Raw genomic sequence first — 14,913 nt, forward strand, 5'->3', positions numbered from 1 at the left:
TCATTGGACTGGGCACCACCTGTGAACCACAGGGTCACTGGTTTTATTCCCTGTCAGGGCCCATGCCTGGGTTGCAGGCCAGGTCCCCAGTGAGGGGCACGCAAGAGGCAACCACACATTGATGTTTCTCTCCCTCACTTTCTCCCTCCATTCTCCTCTAAATAAATATTTTTTTTAAAAAAAAGAATGAGAATGAAAGAATTTTAGGGAGTAGGTGGCTAGTCCTTTAAGAATATCAATGAAATTGGTATTCTAAAACTTGCAGAATATCAATAAAACACAGGACACAGTCTCTGAAATTTTAAAATAATGCTTGAAAAGAAGAACCAGGTTTTGGTGAACAAAAGTAGGAGAATGTGAAAAAACAAAGAGGAAAGTAGAGAGAAGGAGAAAAAATGAAAATTTTAAAATTCAGAAAGATTATGAAAGGATTATAAATTTGAGTAAAATAGCAAGTCCTGTCAAGTACTTGCAGGATTCCACATGCAGAAGAAATTCGGGGGATTAAATGTTCTGTGGTATAGCTTTTCTTTTAACCACAGCTGCTGAGGTAAATTTCCCACCTGATAAAATATAATCTTATATTTAAAAGCTAATTTACTAAGTTTTGACATTATAAATTATGTCAGACACCTTTTCTCACATTAATTATCAATTCATTTGGTATCCTCTAATAACATTGCTTTGTTTATTTTATGGCATTTAGCTCTCCATTTCAAGCAATAAATACTCACTAGGTATAACTTGAACAAATTTTAAATATATATTTTCATATAATATTCTCTCTTAGAGGTAACCACGACTAATGTTTTCAGCAGAAACTTAAATGATATTATGATTAAATACATGCAAACACACATGTCATTCTTAAAGACAGACAGTAACTTACATAGCCTCATTTAAATAGATACTTTTAAAAATGATGATATCTGATTTTCTCCAGGGTTAGATTAATCTACTTTCTATGAAATATTTCATCACTTATCACAATTTAAATTTTTCTGTAACCTAATTTGCAATTAGACAACACCATGCTTTACTAGTACCTCTACTTATTGTCCTTTATTTGTATCACTCTTACCATTTTTATTACTATTAATTCCCATTCACATGTAATATTTCCAGAATTAGTGTGTGCGTGGCATACTGAACTAGTTTTTGCATGTAATAAAATCTGTGAGATGCCTGTAGAACAATGATACTTTGGATGATTTAAATTCCTTCAGTCACAATGTTTTAACCTGAAATGTTGTATCCATCTTTTATTACTTTCCTGCATGCAGAGAAATTTGAATCCAATTCGATTTTATTTTTACCTTTTATAGATAATGTGCTTTTTCTGCATTGGATAATTGTATGTTTTTCCCCTTTATTAATGTTCATGCATATCTCTTAATAGAACATTTAAAGCATACCTTCTATAGCCCAAACATGTAGAAACACTTACCATTTAATAATATTAATATATAATATTTAGCCTATACATATATTAATAGACCAACAATAACATAGTCAATTGGTAAAGATTAAAAACTTCATAATTAATATTTGATGATGATAAGAATTTAAGAAATAAACTTAAATTTCAATAGTGTAATTATTTCAGAATATTGGGACATAGGTATTAACGTGCATTCTTTTTGCTTACAAATTTCATTTCTAGTTATTTATTCCAAAGAAGTAATTGAAAAAATACCACAAAGTTACATAAACTTTATGGTTCTCAAATTTTAAATATTAATGATCAAATATTATGCCATATATCTATAGAATTACGCTATATACACCAATGAAATGAAATAGTATATACAGAAATAGAACTGTATCCAAATCTATAACAAAAAGGTAAAGTTATTTTTGTTTGCAGATGAAATGATCTTATGTACAGAAAAACCTTAAAATCTCCACCAAAAGCTATTAATCTTATAATTAAAATTAGTAGAGTTTCAGGATACAAAATCAATGTATAAAAATAAGTTTCAAGCCATGAGAAAAAGATATTTAAAACATGGTCCCATTTATAATAGCATCAAAACCATTAAAATACTCAGGAATAAATTTAAACAAGTTGGTGGAAGACCCATGTCCTGAAACCTATAATACACTTTTAAAAGAAGACTTCCGGCCAAGATGAAGGCATAGGTAGACGCACTGTGCCTCCTCACACAACCAAAACAAGGACAATAGCAACTTTAGAAACAAACAACAACCAGAACTGACAGAAAATTGAACTGTATGAAAGTCCGATAACCAAGGAGTTAAAGAAGAAACATTCATTCAGATAGGTAGGAGGGGTAGAGACAGGTAGCCAGGTGGAAAGGTCTTGTGGCAAAGCGGTGGTGGAGGACCAGGGCAGGCAAAGCAGTGGCTGGTGGACTCAGCAAATCAGCAGATTGTGGAGCAGGTGCCCCCATATTCAAGTGGGGATAAACCAGGAGGAACACCTGGGGAGCTACACAGACCTTAAAACCCAGGGTCCCAGCATGGGGAAATAAAGCCTCAAACCTCGGACTAAAAACACCTGTGAGGGTTGAGGCGGCAGCAGGAGAAACTTCCAGCCTCACAGGAGAGTTCATTGGAGAGATCCACAGAGTCCTAGAATGTACACAAGCCCACCCACCTGTGAATCAGCACCAGAAGGGATCACTTTGCTTGTGGATATCAGGGGAAGTGACTGAAATCTGACAGAGAGCAGAGCAAGTGACATTGTCCCCTCTTGGACCCCTCCTCCACATACAGTGTCACAACCTAGCAACTGGGTTGCCCTTCCCAGGTGAACACCTAAATACTGTAGCAGGCATGCTGAGGGAAAAAAAGGCCTAAATGAAAGAATAGGTCAAAGCTCCAGAAAAAAATTCAACTAAGCAATGAAGAGCTAGCCAACCTATTAGACGCATAGCTCAAAACACCAGTAATCAAGATGCTCATAGGACTGGTTGAATTTGGTTGCAAATTAGATGAAAAAAATGAAGGCAATGCTAAGTGAAATAAAGGAAAATGTACAGGGAACCAATAGTGATGGGGAGGAAACTGGGACTCTAATCAATGGTGGGTTCCAGAAGGAAGAAAGAAACATTCAACCAGGAAAAAATGAAGAAACGAGAATTTTAAAAAATGAGGAGAGGCTTGGAAACCTCCAGGACCTCTTGAAACATTCCAACATCTGAATTATAGGGGTACCAGAAGGGGAAGGGGAAGAGCAACAAACTGAAAACTTATTCGAATAAATGATGAAGGAGAGCTTCCCCAATCTGGCAAAGGAAATAGACTTTCAGGAAGTCCAGGAAGCTCAGAGAGTCCCAAAGAAGTTGGACTCAAGGAGGAACACACCAAGGCACATCATAATTACATCACCCAATATTAAAAATAAAAAGAGGATCTTAGAAGCAGCAAGAGAAAAGAAGACAGTTACCTACAAAGAAGTTCCCGTAAGACTGTCAGCTGGTTTCTCAAAAGAGACCTTACAGGCAAGAAGGGGCTGGAAATATTCCAAGTCATGAAAGGCAAGGACCTATATCCAGGATTGCTCTAACCAGCAAAGCTTTCATTTAGAATGGAAGGGCAGATAAAGTGCTTCTCAGATAAGGTCAAGTTAAAGGAGTTCATCATCATCAAGCTCTTATTATATGAAATATTAAAGAGATTTATCTAAGAAAAAAGATAAAAATATGAACAGTAAAATGACAGCAAACTCACAGTTATTAACAACCACACCTAAAACAAAAACAAAAGAAAACTAAGCAAACAACTAGAACAGGAACAGAACCACAGAAATGGAGATCACATGGAGGGTTATCAATAGGATAATAGGAGGGGGAGGGGAGATAGGTACAGAGACTAAGTAGCATAAATGGTAGGTAGAAAATAAAAAGGGAGAGGTTTAGAATGGTATAGGAAATGTAGAAGCCAAATAACTTTTATGTATGACTCATGGACATGAACTAAAGTGGGGGATGTGGGTGGGAGGGGGTGTGCAGGGCAGAGAGGAATAAAGGGGGAAATGGGACAACTGTAGTAGCATAATCAATAAAATATATTAAAAGGGACATTTTTGAAAGGTATTGAAGAAGACAAATAAATGCAAAGCTGTTGCATATTTTAGAAGAATTAATATTGTTAAAATGTTCATGATACAGTTCTACAGATTCAAAGCAATCCCTATCACTATTCCAATGACATTTTCACATAAATATAACAAACAATCCTAAAATTTGTATGAAACCACAAAAGACCTTGAATAGTCAAAGCAATATTAAGGGAGAACAAAGTGTAGGCATGATAGTTCCTCATTTCAAACTATATTGCCTAGCTATAGCAATCCAAACAGTATGTTACTGGCATAAAATAGGCACATAGACCAATGCGAAAAATAGGCACATAGACCAGAATGAAACCCCAGAAATAAAACCATGTGTATACAGTTAACTAATTTTTGACAAGGACAGCAAGAACACAATGGGGAAATGATAGTGTCCTCAAAAATGTGTTGGGAAAAAGGGGTATCTACTTTCAAAAGAATGAAACTCTGTTTTACACCACTCCTCCAAATTAACTCATAATGAATTAAAAACTTGAACATAAGACTTGAAGCCATAAGACTTCAAGGCCCTGGCTTGTGTGGTTCAGTTGGTTGGAGCATCATCCTGTAACCAAAAGGTTGCAGGTTCAATTTCTGGCCGGAGCACATACCTGGGTTGCAGGTTTGATTCCTAGTCTGTGTGCACTCAGTTCCCTGTACAGGCAAGTACAGGAGGCAACCAATTGGCATCACTGTTCCTCTCTCTCCCTTCCTTTCTTCTCTCTCTCTGAAAGCAATGAAAAAATGTCCTCAAGAGAGGCAAAACAAACAAACAAACAAACAAAACCTCCTAAAAGAAAGCACAAATTAAAAAGTCCTTGACATTGGGCTCACCGATAATTCTTGCCTAAAATACCAAAAGAATGGAGAAAAAATAACTATGGGAAGTGCAGATCAAAACTACACCAATCATCTGGGAAGTGCAGATCAAAACTACAATAAAATATCACCTCATGCCTGTTAGGATGGGTGATATTCATACCGTGAATACAAGGGGTGAGTGTTGGTGAGGAAGGGCAGAAAGATACCTTTTGCACATGGTGGGTGGGAATGCAAATTGGTACAGCCATTAGAGAAAGCAACATGGTAGTTTCCAAAAAGTAGAACGAGTAACTTTTAGGCATAAAATATCTCTACACACACCAAGACTAAAAATGACAAAGGAAATACCTGGTTACCTGTTAAGTCAAATACACATCCTAATGTGTGTACCAGTGGTTCTCACTTTCTGAAAATTGAGCATGCATCATCAGTATCACCTCAAGTGCTTGTTAAAACCCAGAATGCTTGGCTCTGCACTGGCTGGTGTAGCTAAGCAGAGTGAGCGCGGGCTGTGAACCAAAGGGTCACCAGTTCCACTCCCAGGGCCTGGGTCAAGGGCCAGGCCCCAGTTCTGGGCATGTGCGAGGTAACCACACACTGATGTTTCTCTCCCTCTCTTTCTCCTCCACTTCCCCTCTCTATAAAAATAAACAAGCAAAAAAAAAAAAAAAAAAAAAAAAAAAAAAAAAAAAAACTTAAAAAACCAAACCAAACCAGAATGCTGGGTTCTGACTCAGAGTTTTTAACTCAGTAGGTGTAGGGGGAAGCTCAGGAATTTGTATTTGCAATCATTCCCTTCTGCTGCTGATGCTGCTAGTTGGAGTCGCGCTTGGGAAGCCGCTGATGTATGTTGGTTCCTACACACAGTCTTTCCATCTTTACTTTCAGAAAGAAGAGTTCTAATTCCGTTCAAACACTGTTACTACCCGTGGACCCCAAAGCTTTGCGGCAGCCTCTTGGTCATCCTACACGTGAGATCCTGCTTTAGTGGCGGCCGTAGAACGCGAGCTCCTCTGTGATGAAACGGGCCAACGTGAGCGGCTGCAAGTTTTTTTTTAAAGGGAGGCTTAGAGATTTTTTTTAATCTTTACCTATGTCAATTCCATGGTTTGGTATTATATAGAGTTTTTCACTGGATAGATTCGTTTCTAAAAATTTATGTACACAAATTTTATATTATAAACATTAATCTCAGATAAACATAAAAGCAAAATGTGCAAAATGTAAAAAAGTTGATTCAGAATAGAAAGTCTATCAGGTTATTGGAAAAAGAGAATTTATTCGTCTCTGAGGTGAAAGGAATATTAAATTATGACTCAATTGGCTACATAAAATTTAAAGTAATTTCTCTATAACAAAATGGAAAGCAGAAGCAGAAAGTATTTAGAGTAATTTTGAGAGACCACTTATAAATATGGTTCATGAAGAAAGGCTTGTTAATATTAATAACAACATATCAATATTCAAGTAGATGTGCCAGTGATGCATGGGAAAGCACAGTTCTTATTTGCTAAATGCAATTAGGAATGCTAAAAATACAAATGCACTTTTTGTGGTAAAAAGAATGCAAATTAAAACTTAAAAGAGTGCATTTAAGAAGTACGAAATACATAATAAATGTTAATATGTGTGTAGAATAATTATTTATGATGAGATACATAAATTAGCATAATAATTTAAAAATCAATTTTATAGAATTTGTCAACCATATGCAGTGTGTGTGTGTACATTTGACGTCTTTTGTCTTGGTTGGTATTTTTTCTTGTCAAAACTGATTCTAAGGCAAAAATTTCCAAAAAATTGAAGGTATTCAGTACAGCCTCACATACTTTAAAATTGGAACTAATAATCTAACCATTATTTTATCTGTGTTTAGGTTAAGTAAATTGCTTCAATCTATTTCAGGGTATATTATTTAATCTTTAACTAGTATTTAATGATACTCTGCAGCAATAAGGGGAACAAAATTGTAGGCAAGTACAGAACAGGTCAAATGTGTATGTATATCCATTATTTGGTAATAACCATACAAAATTAGATATAATATGGAGGGAAGGAGAGAAAATTCATCACTTAGGAGTGATGAGGATCATATCTTTCTTGTCTTAATTTATTATTTTTAAAGTTACATATAAATATTTTACTGTGAAAAACAGACACACACACACCTCTCTCCTATTTATCAGAAGAACTGCAGCTGGGCTTTTGCTACTTTTGCTAATGAAGAGCCCAAAAGAGGGCTGTTAATTAAAGTACACCAAGGTTTGGTGACCCTGGCACTTGTGCCAAAACTGGCCAACCACGTGCTTTTTAAAAAATTGATTATACTACTACAGTTGTCCCAATTCCCACTCCACTTTGCTCCCTTCCACCCAATAGTCTCGCTCCCTCCAGCAACGCCTCCTCCTTTGTTTATGTCCATGAGTCATGTAGATACGTTCTTTGGCACCTCCATTTCCTATACTTGCTTTTAACATCCCCCTGCCTATTCTGTAACTACCCATTTGTACTTCTAATCCCTTTACCTTTTCCCTCATTTCCCCAGAACACCTTCCCAACTGGCTACCATCCCAATGGTCTTCGTACCTGTGATTCTGTTTCTGTTCTGCTTGTTCGTTTAATTTCTTTTGTAGACTCAATTGTTGATAGCTACGTATATATTGTCATTTTAATGTTCATAGTTTTGATCTTCCTCTTTTTCGTAAATAAGTCCCTCTAACATTTCATATAATAATGGTTTGGTGATGAAGTCCTTTAACTTTACCTTGTCTAGGAAGCACTTTATCTGCTTTTCCATTCTAAATGATAGGTTTGCTGGATAGAGCAATCTTGGATGTGGGTCCTTGCTTTTCATCACGTTGAGTACTTCTTGCCAGTCCCTTCTTGCCTACGAAGTTTCTTTTGAGAAATTAGCTGACAGTATTATGGTAACTGCTTTTCCGTTAAATGGCTGCTTTTCTCTTGCTGCTTTTAAGATACTCTCTTATCTTTAATCTTTTAGCTCAAGTGGGTCCAACTCAGTGTGGTCCTCTTAGGGTCCAACTGGTTTGGGACTCTCTGTTCTTCCTGGACTTGTTACGTCTATCTTCTTCAACACATTAGGGAAGTTTCCTTTCATTATTTTTTCAAACAGTTTTCAATTTCTTGCTCTTTCTCTTCTCCTTCTGGTACCCCTATGAAGTAAATATTGAAACACTTAAAAATATCCCAAAGACTCCTTATACTATCTGCAATTTTTTGGATTTTTTTTCTTGCTATACTGATTGGATGTCTTTTGCTTCCTTAGGTTCCAAAACATTGATTTGATTCTTGGCTTCATCCACTCTGCTTGATTCCCTATAAATCAAATATAATTCCCTATATTTCAATTAGTGTCTCCTTTGTTTCTGATTGGGTTATTTAATGCTGTTGAAATATCCACTGTATCCCTTGGGGCTGCTTCTAACCAGTGTTTTAAACTCTGCTTCTGATAGATTGCTTATCTCCATTTTGTTCAGTTCTTTCTGGAATTCAGTATTTCTGGAATTTTGGTCTGTTCTTTCATTTGGGTCATGTTTCTTTGTCTTCTCATTTTGAAAGTCTTCCTGTGTTTGTTTCTATGTCTTAGGTGGAGCTGCTTTGACTCTGTGTCTGGGTAGCGTGGCCTAATGTAGTAGGTGTCCTGTAGTGTCTAGTGGCACTGCCTCCCCTATCTCCAAGGCTGGGTACTCGAGGTGCACCCTCCATGTGGGCTGAGTACACTGTTCTCTTGTAGTTCAGTCTCAGTTGCTGTCAGCAGGTCAATGAGAGGGATTTACCCAGGCCAGACAGCTGGGAGGACTGGTGGTGACCAGTAGCCAGTGACCACCTCCCTCCATGACTTGTGAAGGTGACTGGGTGGTGGTGCTATGACATGGTCTATAACAATCCTCTGGGTGCCCAGGCTATGGGGTTTCCTGGGTGGTGCAGACCAATGTCAGCTGCCACCTGTGTTCTCCCTGGGGACCCTTGGCATAAGCTATAAAACAATCTGCAGATGGCTGCTGCTAGTCCTAGCCTGGGGCCATTCAGTGAGAAATATTGGAGCTGGGCTCAGCTGCTGCTTGTTTGAGCAGATTTAGGAAGGCATGAATCCTGTACTAAGCCCAGACATTCATATGGAAGTCATTATTTGCAGCTTGGGTAGGCCTATAGGTTAGATGGGGCAGAGCCTTAGGTAATCATCAGGGTTAACCATGTGAGCCAGGTTGATGGAGACTCAGATATTGCACTGCTGCACCACAGCTCGGAGTGGCAGAGGGCTCAGAAAAGGAGCAATGGCCACTGTCTGCACTTCTGTCTGGGAGGAAGCTATCCCCCAGTTCTCACCCTGATGCCAGACACTTCAGTTCTTCCCCATATGCCTCTGGTGCCCTTTGAAGTACTGCTCTGGTGCCAGAGCTCAGAGGGAGTTAGCCTGAGTAAGTCCACATGTGGGGCCCTCCAAGAGGAGATGCCTGAGAATCCTGCAGTTTCTTCTGTTGATCCAACCCCCAATGGTTTTTACAGTCAGAAATTATGGGAGTCATCTTACTGGAACTGGAACCTTGGGTTGGGTAGTCTGGTGTGGAATCGGAATCCCTCACTCTCAATATATTCCTCCATTATATATCCACTGCATGCGGGTTTGGGACCAGCCCATTCTGTCTCTTTGTGTGTCTGCCCCTCTGACCCTCCTACCTATATGGATGAATGTGGTTTCTTTAATTCCTTAGTTGGAAAACTTCCGTACAGCTTGATTTTCTGATGGATCTGAGTGAGAGTTGTTTTGTTGCTCTGTTCTTTTCTGTCGTAATTTTGCAAGAAGGTGAGCTGCCTTTACCTACACCTTCATTTCGACCAGAAGTCCTGACATTTTTTTCCCATTTGCTTTTTGTATCACCCGATGGCTAAGAAAGATTATCAATTTTTTAAAGTTTTTGAATGATAATTAGAAAAACCAAATTGCTTATAGTAGTTATTTTGGAGCACTGGCTTATTTGTCATTATTTGTGAAATAATACAAAAAAGAAATAAAAATTCAATTATAGCATCGGCCAATATAGTATGTATTTTAGTTTCCTGGGACAATAGAAAGATACTTATTTCCCCTGCTTGAAAAACCCATATTCTCCTACAATTTCTTTACTTTTTGATAATATAATTAGAAATATGAAATGCTGTTATGTTCTCTTTTCTCTACACTATTAAATCATTCAGTTATAGAGGCATTGTCTGGTACATTTTAGCCAGAATGATAGGAGGGATCTTGATTTGACAAATTCTTTTCTGAGGGTGTAAACTAACACTGAGAGGGCTCCCCTATAAAGGGAGACCAGTCTGGGTTCTGTCAAGGTTCAGTGCCTTGAACGAATCTACCCACATTCAATACCAGCATGGGCCAAAAGTCAGAGAAAAACTGCAGTGGAGTGGTCCACCCAAACAGAAAAAAACAAGGTGAGGGTGCTGAGTCAGGCAGGTCATTTTGCAGAGAACATTTTGATTTTTTAAAAAATATCCATTATTTTACCCAATGCTGCACCGAAAATGTGCCTAAAACATAATTGTTGTCTACCGCCATTATTGTTAATTTTGGCATGTGAACTAAAACAAGTGTGCAATTCAAATATGCCATTTTTGTATGGAGATTGTCTTCTTTTTTCTAAAGTTAATGAAATATACACAGTAAAAATACTTCAGTGTTATAGTGATTATTTTTTAAAAAACTGAATTTTCTTGTACTTTGACTCCTATTCTCTATCTCTAAAAAGCAAATATTAGTTAATTTTATTTATTCTTTGTTTTTTAAAACAAATATATAATTGGACCTGTATACATGTATACTATTTCCACATAGAAATAAAAACATAATTTTACTTTTGTCAATTTCTTCCCCTTACTCTTTTAAATTGAATATATTTTTCAGTTCATGATAACTTCAAAAATTACAGTTGACTAGTTGGGGCCACTGACCTCCCGCCCAAACAAAAATCCATGTGTAAGTTTTGACCCCCTCAAAACTTATCTGCTGTTGACCAGCAGTATTACTGATATATAAACAGTCAATTAATATATATTTTGTGTTATATTTATTATATACTATATTCCTACAATAATTTAAGCTGGAAAAAAGAAAATTTGATTAAGAAAATCATAAGGAAGACAAAACACATTTACACTATTTATTGGCAAAACTCCATGTATAAGTGGACTTGCATAGTTTTAACTTACCTTATTGAAGCCTCACTGGTTCAACAGAAGTTTCAGAAATCCATGTTATCAAACAAATTATATTCCCCTAGACTTAGCTGCCAATATCTGTGGTCTTTAAGATTTGTTACTTCATCCTATGTTTTGAATAACCAAATGACATTTAGTAATAATTAGTGTCATTTTGAATAAACAAATACTTATATAAAATGTTATTTCAAAACTTATCAGCATGAAAATCACTTTTTTCTCTCAAGATACATCCATTGGCAGTGTCATAAACTAGTCACTGAGTTCATACTCATTCTAGGAAAGCAAATGTCACACTGTCACACAGGCATGTGCAAGCAAATGTAGAGAACTGGTCCAACCCTCTGTATAGGTGGAAGTCTTCTTTGGTGCAAATTTGGAGTTGATGACGGCTCTGCTGCAGACATGAGTTGGTCCTTTTCCATATCCTTCACATCCTGGTGAAATTAAAAGGGAATCACTTACATGTATTATATTTTCCCTTAGTTATTTAGAGATGCACAGAATCAATATCCACAGAATGAAGAAGGAATCTGACACAGCTTAACAGTAGCTGTTCACACAGGCCTGTTTTGGGGGACCAAAGCAAAGACCAAAATGTATCGCTATAGGCTTCTGAGAGATTAAATCTGTTTCTAATACAAACATTTCTTGGGAAATCAAAATTCAGATATGCTCTAGTAAAGATTATGATATACATTATTTCCTAGGGACATTATTTTCTGTATATTTGCTCAAATGTATTAAAATTTGGAGAGGGCAGAGAACATCATTTCAGTGGTCTACATTGGTATTTGTTTCCATAGGTTTGGATTAGAAACTGAAAAATGTGCTTAGAGTGGTACATCTTGCAAAGCCAAATACTTGTAAATGAAACCGTCAGGGTATAAAATGCCAATCAACAAAAGTAAAAAAAAAGAATGATAAATTGTTACAGTATTGGCAAAAATATTAATGTGAAAGGGTTCATTTTCTCAGGAAGATATGCCAGGGTCATAATTAAGTTAAAGGCATCATTTAAAAAAGGAAAAAAAAGATAAACACCTTAACCATAAAGAAAGTGAAAAGATAAATGGCAACACACCCATACACACAGAGACTCAAATAACGAATACAAAAAAGAGTTCCCTCTGATAAATAATAAAGTAAATGAAAATGAAATAAAAATGAGTAACCCTCTATCTACTACCTCCACCACAGGCCCAATCCATCAACAATTCTTTCAAGATAAAGCAAGACTCTGTCCCCTGTGACTTCCCTAGTCTAAGGCATTATCATCACTCACCTGAACTATTGCAAGAAACCTCGGCAATTTTACTCTTGCTTTCCTCAAATTCATCCTACGCTGAATAGTCAAGATGATATTTTAAAAATATAAATAAACCATGTCATTCCTAGGTTCAGTGCTCTTCTCAAGGCGGCTGCTTCGAGAAAGGACAGTGCAAGCTATATACACACCCTCGCCAGGTGCGTGAGGGCACCTGGCCAACATGCTTACAGGTTTCTACTGCTTAGGTGCTAGAGGTGTGCAGTGAGTCGGGAAACTTGACTGCTTCTCCAAGGAGCATATCTTAGCTTATTAGATACTTGTAGCCAGGTGCATTATGTTACTGAGAATGTAGACCCAAACAAAACAAGTTGAAAGTACTGTTTTTCTCTGTGTCGACACTGAATGGACATTCAGAAACAGCTAGTACGATTAAAACGTGGTTCTCTCAGAGTCCAGTCCAAGCACCCCATCCTCTCTCTCTCCTCATTTATAACTTCTGTCGGCTGCTCTAATGTTGTCAGTGCTAGGACCATTCTTCTTTTGTTTATAAGTAAATCCTTGAGTTAATTCACCCTCCCCTCCACCAGCCTGCAGTATCTTAGAAAATTTTCTCCAAGTGTTCTTCAGGCAGACAGCATTTGTTAAAATTACTGCTGCTGTGTAACAAATTAATCACAATTAGCAGTTTAAAATGCCTAATTTGTTATGCTCACTGTTTCTAGGGACAGGGATGCAGACACGTCAGAGCAGGGGTGGCTTTTCTCTACTCCACAGAGTCTGGGGCCACAGCTGGGAAGCCACATAGGATGGGAATGTCCTTCCACACTTGTTTACTCCCGTGGCTTGCCCCTGAGCTTGAATGACTGGAACACTAGGGCTTCTAATTGGAGTGATGTGTGACTTCCCTATGCCTCAGTTTCTGTGCAGCACAGCAGACTCAGCCTGGTCTAACCGAATGGCTTGGGGCTTACTCACAAGTGTTAACAGCAACACAAGGCAGGAACTACATCACCTTTAATAACGCAGCCTCAGCAGCCAAACAGCATCCTTTGCTCTGTGGTGCTCCAAGTGGTTGCAAGCTTAACCAGATCTCAAAGAGGTTGCCAAAAGGAAGGCAGTGTCGAAGAATCAGGGAGTCATGCTTTAAAACCTGCATTGATCTGTGTATTGATACAGTTCCTCATACACTTTATATAGTATTTTAAAAGATTCAAAACATTGAATTTATTGGAATCACATTGGTTAATAAAATTATAGACGTTGCAGGTATACCATTCTATATCATCTGTACATTGTATTGTGTGTTCACCACCCAACGTCATGTCGCCTGTTACCATGTATTTCACTCTTTGCCCACCTCTCCTCCACCTCCCGTTCCTTCTGGTACTCACCATACTGTTGTCTGTGTCTATGAGTTTTCTTCCTTTCTTTTTTTTCAGTAATTTCACATAGCCCCTAACCCTTCCTTATGACAGCTGTTTGACCTTTGTATCCATGAGTCTGTTTCACTTTGTTAGTTTATTTTGTGTATTAGATTCCAAATATAAGTGAACTCATGTAGTATTTGCCTGTCTGTGACTGGGTATTTAACGGTATAATACTCTGCAGGTCCATCCATGCTGTTGCACATAATAGGATTTCCGTATTTTATGTGACCAAATAGTATTCTATTATGTAGATATTACACAGCTTTTTATCTGCTCATCTACTGATGGACACTTCAGCTGCGTCTAAATCTTGGCTATTATAAATCATGCTGCAATAAACATAGGGGTGCATATATTCTTCCAAATTAGTGTCTCAGGATTCTTTGGATATATTTCCCGAAGTGGAATTGCTGGGTCATAAGGCAACTCCTTTTTTAATTTTTGGAGGAAAGTCCCTAATTTTGTGAACAGTGGCTGCACCAGTCTGCATTCCCACCAACAGCGACTGGTTTCCCTTTTATCCACATCCTCTCCAACAGTTGTTGATTTACTGATGATAGCCATTCTGATAGGTGTGAGATGATACCTCACTGTGCTTTTAATGTTTTATTTCTCTAATGATTAGTGGTTTTGAGCATCTTTTTATGTGTATTGGCCATCTGTATGTCCTCTTTGAGATGTGTCTATTCAGGTCCTCTGCTCATTTTTAAATTGGATTGTTCGTTCTTTTGGTGTTGAGATTTATAAGTTATTTATAAATTTTGCATGTTATATACACTTAACATATGTATCATTGGTGGACATTTTCTTCCAGTCAGTTGGTTGTCTTTTCTTGATAGTTTCCTTTGCTGTGTAAAAACCTTTTAGTTTCATGTAGTGCCATTTGTTTATTATTTATTTATTGCTTGGTTTTTCCCTCTGTTTTTCCCCCACCACTTCCCTCTGCTCTACCCATCCCTACTTCTCACACTGGATCCTACCCCACTTTGGCTTTGTCCATGTGTCCTTTATACATGTCCTTTGATGACCCTTCTTCTTTTTCCCTCATTATCCCCTCCCCCATTTTTCTGGTTACTATA

The sequence above is a fragment of the Sturnira hondurensis genome, unplaced genomic scaffold, assembly GCF_014824575.4.
Source record: "Sturnira hondurensis isolate 20B ecotype Veracruz unplaced genomic scaffold, ASM1482457v3 Scaffold0015596, whole genome shotgun sequence".
Classification (NCBI taxonomy): domain Eukaryota; kingdom Metazoa; phylum Chordata; class Mammalia; order Chiroptera; family Phyllostomidae; genus Sturnira; species Sturnira hondurensis.